Genomic DNA, 7,913 nt, shown 5'->3' with positions numbered 1-7,913 from the left:
AACATCACAACTCCATACATAAAGCATGCTGATGTGCTCAAGAGGTTCAGTTGCTACTCAACAGTTAGAATGGGCAAGATGAGTAATTTAGGTAATGCTTTGTAGAATGAATATTGGTGCCAGACGTGATGGTTTTAGAATCTCAGAAATTGCTGACCTCCAGAGATTCTAATTTGCACTAGCTAGAGAAAGGTTAGAAAAACAAAAAAGGAAAAGAAAATCAGTGGGCTGCAGTCCTGTGGGCAAAAAAACTTGTTTTAGAGAGAGGTCAGAGTACTGTAGAATGGCAAACTTGTTCGAACTGGCAGAATGTCTATAACAGCGTAAATCAGTTGTGCTGCACTTATGTTACAATATATATATAAAATATGTTAATAAATAATCCACAATAAGTGTAAGACTTTAAATAGCATGTATATACAGTGCATCCGGAAAGTATTCACAGAGCTCCACTTTTTCCACATTTTGTTATGTTACAGCCTAATTCCAAAATGGATTCAATTCAATATTTTCCTCAAAATTCTGCAAACAATACCCCTTAATGACAACATGAAAGAAGTTTGTTGGAAATCTTTGCAAATTTATTCAAAATAAAAAATAAAATCACATGTGCATTAATATTCACAGCCATTTCTAAATACTTTGTTGAATCACCTTTGTCACCAATTACAGCCTCAAGTCTTTTTAAGTATGATGCCACAAGCTTGGCACACCTATTTTTGGGCAGTTTCTCCCATTCTTCTTTGCAGGACCTTTCAAGCTCCATCAGTTTGGATGGGGAGCGTTGGTGCACAGCCATTTTCAGATCTCTCCAGAGATGTTCAATCGGGTTCAAGTTTGGGCTCTGGCTGGGTCGCTCAAGGACATTCACACAGTTGTCCCATAGCCACTTCTTTTGTTATCTTGGCTGTATGCTTAGGGTTGTTGTCCTGTTGGAAGATGAACTTTAGCCCCAGTCTGAGGTTCAGAGCGCTCTGGAGCAGGTTTTCATTAAGGATGTCTTTGTACATTGCTGCTTTCATCTTTCCCTCGATCCTGAAAAGGTCTCCCAGTTCCTGCTGCTGAAAAACATCCCCAGAGCATGATGCTGCCACCATCATGCTTCACTGTAGAGATGGTATTAGCCAGGTGATGAGCGGTGCCTGGTTTCCTCCAGAAATGACGCTTGCCATTCAGGCCAAAGAGTTCAATCTTTGTTTCATCAGACCAGATAATTTAGTTTTCTCTAGTCATCTTCCAGGACGGCATAACCTGAGAGATGACTGGTCCACCTGACAGGAAACACAATCAACATACAAGGTTAAAAGGCCCCTCCCTTCCCCCTGCACCTCAGTTCTTGATTGTGTTTCCCGGCAGCGAAACGTTTGTTGTTTTTTCTCAGACCTGAAGCTAGGAGCGGATGGTCCCCCCCCTGAGGGCTGGACGCCAAAGCCAGGGAGGGTGGCGGGTCCAGCCATGGCCCTGTCCTTCTCAGGGGGTCCCCCCAATGGCCGGGGGAGAGAGTCTTCCCCCGGCAAGGAGCCTCCCGGGTACAGAGGGGTAACCCGGAACTCCTGTGAGCACATACCTCATGCTTTTTCCTTCCACCCAGTCAGGTACGGAGGTGATGAAGGAACTGGAGCTCAGGCTGGTGTCTAGGCCACAGAGGGGGTAGAGGACGCCAGCCAGGTCGGTACCTTGGTGCCTTGTGGGGCTGGTGGAGGTCTTGGACTTCATAGGGAATGCTGAAGCTCCTGTGTATGGAGCAGGCTTCCCAGGGTGGAGTAAGATGGTGGCATTTCCGGTTCCGGGCGCTGTAACTTCCGACTTCCGGTCTATGCCAAAATGGCGGATTCGGACACTAGAGGCCAAAATCCTCCCTCAGACAGCGGCTCTCCAACAAAATAGCGCCGATCATCGGTGTATAGGAGAAGACACTCAGCACTCCAGGGAAAAGCAGGAGGCCTCACAATACTCCTCTCTTGAGGTCGGAAAACCTCACAAAGCAGCAGATATGGATGGAGAGGAGGTAACAGCTGCAACCTTAGCGCAGGAAGAGGCCAGTGGTGGTGAGTCCTCTTCTGTTTTTTGTGGTGAAGTAAGAGGGGTCTTACCTACACCATAGGGGGGGGGGGGGGGGGAGTGAGAGAGAGACACAGACAGAAAGTCTTAGGAAACTGGTTGAAGTTTGGACTTTGTCTTTTTTGTCTCCCTAGATCCTGGCAGCTCTGCTCAAGGGGCTCACAAGATGAAGGGCAAAAATCCCCCTCCTCCCAGGTCAAAAAGATGTGGGAATTGTAATGATAAGCTCCCACAGGACCATGGGAAACCTTTTTGCTATAGGTGCATACAAAAACTGTCTAGTAATGAAACCTCACAGGTTATGGGGGACTTCCTTGCGGTACAGTCGGAGATGCTTTCTACCCTCCAGTCTATTAAGACGGCTATAGCACCTAAAGCGGAGGATAGAGAAATCCTGTCCTCTAGAGAAGGCACTTCCTCTCAGGAAGGTTTTTCAGACAGGGGTCAGAAAACCTTGCAAGGACCCCCTTCCTCTGTCACTTCGGGAGTTGAGGAGTTTGAGGACCCAGAGGAGTCAGAGGAGGACTCAGAGGAAGGTGTAGACACAGACGCTGACAGCCAGGATAGTGACAGTCCTAGAGCTAGTAGCCAACTCTTTCCCGTGGAAGACATGGGGCAGTTACTTAGGGCGATCTATGTCTCTGAGGATATCCCAGAACCTCCGGTTCAGGCGTCGGCCCGGGACATGATGTACAGGGGTTTGGGAAAGCCTCAGTCCAGGGTGTTCCCAGTTCATCAGGCCCTAAAGGAGGTGATTTTGAGAGAGTGGAAAGACCCGGAAAGAAAGGTTCTTAGACTCAAAACTTGGAAGAGAAGGTTTCCTTTTGGGGAGGAAGAAGAGCAGAAATTCTTTAAAACCCCTAAGTTGGAGGAAGCCCTGTCGCAGGTTTCTAAAAAATCTGGCTTGTCTTTTGAGGATTCAGGGAACCTAAAAAACCAAATGGACAGAAGGGCGGAGGCGCTTTTGCGCAGAGCATGGGATTCCAATGCGGCTGCCATGGCTCCTGCTTTGGCATCAGCATGCGTGGCAAGAAACGCGGACGCATGGTTAGGCAGACTTTCTAACCATGTTTCTAAAGGCAATGATTCCAAAGAAATCACAGACTCGTTAGAAATAATAGGTAAGGCTGTGGCATATTTGGCAGATACGGCTGTGGAGTCTGTCAGGAACACAGCCAAATCTGCGGCCCTCCTTAACTCCGCAAGAAGGGCAGTCTGGGTCAAATCATGGGAAGGGGACCATATGTCTAGATCAAGGCTATGTGGTTTGCCCTTTGAAGGTTCACAACTCTTTGGACCTGGCCTGGATCAGGTGCTGTCAAGGTCAGCAGAAAAGGGAAAAAAGTTCCCGGTCAAAGCTAAAGGAGCAAGGGGCAGGAAGTTTTTTCGTCCCTCCGTTAACCAGGGTCAATTCAAAGGAAAAAAGGATGCGAATAGGAGGTGGGGAAAGGGAAAGAGCGCACAAAAAGGTAGTCTGCTCTTTTCTGGACCTAAAGACGCCACCAAGCAGTCTAAGTGACGCCAGCATCAGGGTAGGGGGGAGATTATCCCACTTTGTCCCTCAGTGGAAGAGAATCTCCGAAAGCCCCTATATCTTGCAGATTGTAACAGAGGGTTATCGTTTGGAGCTTCTCTCCCCTCCCCCTCAAAACTTTTTCTGACCCATCTCCCCAAGGAAACTTCAAAAGCTGCAGGGCTGTTGGACAGCTTGCAGGGATTGGTGTTCCAGGAGGTGATCATCCCCGTTCCACCGGAAGAGCTTTACCAAGGGTTTTACTCCCATGTATTTGTCGTTCAAAAACCGTCAGGGAAATTTCGCCTGATATTAAATCTCAGGAAGTTGAACAGGTTTTTGCGACAAAAGAGCTTCCGGATGGAGAGTATATACACGGTGCGCAGGCATCTATTAAGGGGTGCGTTCTTAGCCACGATAGATCTAAGGGATGCTTACCTTCATATCCCGATCACCAGGGAACAACCAGTCCCTGCTGAGATTCGCAGTCCTTACGAGCGAAGGGATTCAGCATTGGCAATTCCGAGCTCTTCCCTTTGGATTAGCTGCAAGCCCAAGGATCTTCACAAAGGTCTTGGCGGAGGTTGTAGCTTACCTACACCTACAAGGGGTGTCCCTTATACCCTACCTGGACGACCTTTTGGTATACGGGCAATCCCTAGAGCAGGTGGAGATAGACGTAGGCAAAGTGATTTTCACTCTGGAGTCCTTGGGCTGGATAGTAAACAGAGAGAAATCTTCTCTGGCACCGTCCCAAATAAAAGTGTTCCTGGGATATCTGGTGGATACAGAGGTTCAAAAACTGTTTCTTCCAGAGGAAAAATGATTAAAGGTGGTTACAGCAGTATCCTCTTTAAAAGAAACCAGGGAGTGCTCTCGCAGGCATATCATGAGGGTCCTAGGTCTAATGACCTTGTGTATTCCAGCGGTTCCTTTGGGCTCAGCTCCACTCCAGGGAGCTGCAGTTCTTCCTTTTGTCCTCCTGGGACAAAAGGAGAGAGTCATTGGATGCAAGGGTGTCTATTCCAACAAGAGTAAGGACCTCCCTAGATTGGTGGCTGGATCAGGACAAGCTCAGGGTGGGCTTACCCTGGGACCAGTGGAATCCCACAAGAATGACTACCGATGCAAGCGCTTGGGGTTGGGGCGCTCACCTGGGGGACATCCAGGCACAGGGGGCCTGGACGCCTTCTCAGGCAGGGGCATCCTCCAACCACAGAGAACTCTTGGCGGTGGGCCAGGCGTTATTATCCTTTGGAGTCAGGATTCAGGGCTTAGAGATCCAAATCCTGTCAGACAATGTGACAACGGTCTCTTACCTGAATCGTCAGGGGGGCACCAGATCCAGGAAACTACTGAGTCTAGTCCTGAACATCTTAAACTGGGCCGAAGAGATTCTTCAGTCCATATCGCCGGTTCACATGAGAGGAACCGCCAATGTGGTGGCAGACTTCTTAAGCCGGCAACCCATCCTTCAAGGGGAATGGGAGTTAAATCAGGAGGTCTTTCTCCAGATAAGTCAGATGTTCGGGACTCCGGATATAGATCTTTTTGCCCACAGAGGGAACAAAAAAGTGGTTTGTTTTTTCTCTCTCAACAGAGAAGGGGGATCCCAGGGAGTGGACGCTCTGTCTCAGGACTGGGACTTCCATCTAGCATACGCTTTTCCCCCACTAGTCTTAATACCACGGGTCTTACAAAAATTGGCCCGCTCAGATTGCGGACTGATCCTTATAGCCCCATGGTGGCCAAAAAGGACCTGGTTTGCCACTCTGAAAAAGTGGTCAATTTCTCCTCCGCTCCGTCTTCCAATCAGACGAGATCTTCTCCTACAGGGGCCAGCCCTCCACCCCGACCCGGGATTCCTCAAACTGACGGCATGGTTCTTGAGGAGGAGATCCTTAGGGGTAAGGGGTGCTCTGATAGGGTAATTGAGACCCTCTTGGGCAGCAGGAAGCTGGTCACCAGGAGGATCTACTCCAAGGTGTGGAATTGCTTCTCACAGTGGTGCCGTGATAAGGAGGTGTCTTACCCTTCAGTACCAGTGGTACTGGAATTTTTGCAAGCAGGGGTGGATCAGGGGATTTCCCCGAACACCTTGAGAGTACAGATAGCAGCGTTATCTGTATTTTTGGATCAGAGGCTCGCACTAGAACCTCTGATTAAGAGATTTCTTCTGGCAAGGGAGAGGGTAACCCCTGTCAGAATGAATGTATTTCCTCCATTGAATTTATCTCTGGTTTTGGAGGAGCTGACGAAAGCGCCCTTCGAACCAGCGCAAGAGATTTCAGTTAAGTTTTTGACTCTTAAGTTAGCGTTTCTGTTGGCCATAACCACGGCCAGAAGGGTGAGCGACCTACAGGCCCTGTCAGTGAAGGAGCCTTTTCTGTTGATTCTGGAGGATAGAGTGGTTCTTAGACAGGACCCACTATATCTTCCCAAGGTCGCATCTAAGTTTAATAGATCTCAGGAGATCACTTTACCCTCCTTCTGTGATAATCCTAAAAATGAGAAGGAGAAGAAATTGAATTTATTAGATGTCAGGAAATGTTTATTGACATATCTAGATAGAGTAAAGGACTACAGAAAGTCGAATCATCTTTTAGTTTTATTTAGCGGCCCTAGAAAGGGAGGGCAGCTGTCTAAATCTACTGTGGCTAGGTGGATTAGGCAGACAATAACATTGGCCTATGAGCAGACCGGTTCCCCAGTACCAGGGAACCTTAAGGCCCACTCAACAAGATCCTTGGCGGCCTCTTGGGCAGAGAGAGCTGGGGCCTCGATAGAACAGGTCTGTCGCACAGCCACTTGGGCGAAGCAGGATACCTTTTTGAAACACTATAGAGTGGAACTGCTGTCGCCCCAGGATCTGACATTTGGAAGGAAGGTGCTACAAGCGGTGGTCCCGCCCTGAGGTAGGCCTTGAACTCCTTGTCCATCCTCTCAGGTTATGCCGTCCTGGAAGATGACTAGAGAAAATTGACAGTTACTTACCGATAACTGTTTTTCTAGGATATCTTCCAGGATGGCAGGCCTACTTCCCACCCATGTTTTAATATAAGTACTACGGGAAGAGTTTCTCTCTGTCACCTGGATAACCTATTACTTTGGGAGAACTGAGGTGCAGGGGGAAGGGAGGGGCCTTTTAACCTTGTATGTTGATTGTGTTTCCTGTCAGGTGGACCAGTCATCTCTCAGGTTATGCCGTCCTGGAAGATATCCTAGAAAAACAGTTATCGGTAAGTAACTGTCAATTTTTCATGGTCTGAGAGTCCTTCAGGTGCCTTTTGGCAAACGCCAGGTGGGCTGTCATGTGCCTTTTACTGATTAATGACTTCCGTCTGGCCACTCTACCATACAGGCGGTTGTTCCTCTGGAAGGTTCTCCTCTCTCCACAGAGAAATGCTGAAACTGTGTCGGATTCTTGGTCACCTCCCTGACTAAGGCCCTTCTCCCCCGATCACTCGGTTTGGCCAGGCAGCCCGCTCTAGGAAGAGTCCTGGTGGTTCCAAACTTCTTCCATTTATGGATAATGGAGGTCACTGTGCTCATTGGGACCTTCAATGCTGCAGAAATTTGTCTGTACCCTTCCCCAGATGTGTGCAGGTATTGTTTGTAGATTTTTGAGGAAAAAAGGCTACATATAGTTACATAGTAGGTGAGGTTGAAAAAAGACACAAGTCCAACCTATGTGTGTGATTATATGTCAGTATTACATTGTATATCCCTGTAAGTTGTGGTCATTCAGGTGCTTATCTAATAGTTTCTTTTCAATTAATTATCAATTCCCCCTGCTGAGACCACCGCCTGTGGAAGGGAATTCCACATCCTTGCCTCTCTTACAGTAAAGAACCCTCTACGTAGTTTAAGGTCAAACCTCTTTTCTTCTAATTTTAATGAGTGGCCACGTGTCTTGTTAAACTCTCTTCTTCAAAAAGTTTTATTCCTATTGTGGGGTCACCAGTACGGTATTTGTATATTGAAATCGTATCCCCTCTCAAGCGTCTCTTCTCCAGAGAGAATAAGTTCAGTGCTCGCAACCTTTCCTCATAAATAATATCCTCCAGACCCTTTATTAGTTTTGTTGCCTTTCTTTGTACTCTCTCCATTTCCAGTACATCCTTCCTGAGGACTGGTGCTCAGAACTGGACAGCATACTCTAGGGGTGGCCGGACCAGAGTCTTGTAGAGCAGGAGAATTATCATTTTATCTCCTGGAGTTGATCCCCTTTTTAATGCATGCCAATATTCTGTTTGCTTTGTTAGCAGCAGCTTGGCATTGCATGCCATTGCCGAGCCTATCAGTTACTAGGACCCCCAGGTCCTTTTCCATCCTAGAT

The sequence above is a fragment of the Aquarana catesbeiana genome, linkage group LG08, assembly GCF_042186555.1.
Source record: "Aquarana catesbeiana isolate 2022-GZ linkage group LG08, ASM4218655v1, whole genome shotgun sequence".
Classification (NCBI taxonomy): domain Eukaryota; kingdom Metazoa; phylum Chordata; class Amphibia; order Anura; family Ranidae; genus Aquarana; species Aquarana catesbeiana.
The sequence above is the reverse complement of the archived record's forward strand: the minus strand, read 5'-3'. Positions refer to the sequence as shown.